General features: G+C 33.8%; 1 protein-coding gene across 1 annotated transcript in view; it reads left to right on the forward strand.

Annotated features, from left to right (window-relative positions):
- Nucleotides 1–308, forward strand: part of FRY (furry homolog (Drosophila)) — a gene marked incomplete at both ends in the record, with an annotated part of 89,078 nt that overhangs the window by 43,963 nt on the left and 44,807 nt on the right. The gene's annotated exons all lie outside the window — the stretch shown is intronic.

The following is a 308-nucleotide window of genomic DNA, read 5'->3' on the forward strand; positions in this document are numbered from 1 at the left end:
ATTTATCTTAAAAAACATGTTGTTCATTATTACTGTTACCATCTATTCATGTTGTTGCAGTGTCTGTGTCATTTAAAAAATAACTCAGATACAGAGTCCAAATCAGAGCCCCTTTCTATACATCTGGAATCATAAGAAGAGAGAACGGTGTATATCTTGAAGTTTTTTTAAAACCAGGCAGCAATGAAAGAAAGGAAATGTTAACTGTACTGATTTTACAGAAGAATTCTGGTAAAGAGAACTAATGTGGTCCACTGTGGCAGGAAGCCTGTCACAGTATTTTTCATCCCATATTTTCAAAATCTCTT

This window comes from Mesitornis unicolor, unplaced genomic scaffold, assembly GCF_000695765.1.
Source record: "Mesitornis unicolor isolate BGI_N332 unplaced genomic scaffold, ASM69576v1 scaffold28184, whole genome shotgun sequence".
In the NCBI taxonomy this organism is placed as follows: domain Eukaryota; kingdom Metazoa; phylum Chordata; class Aves; order Mesitornithiformes; family Mesitornithidae; genus Mesitornis; species Mesitornis unicolor.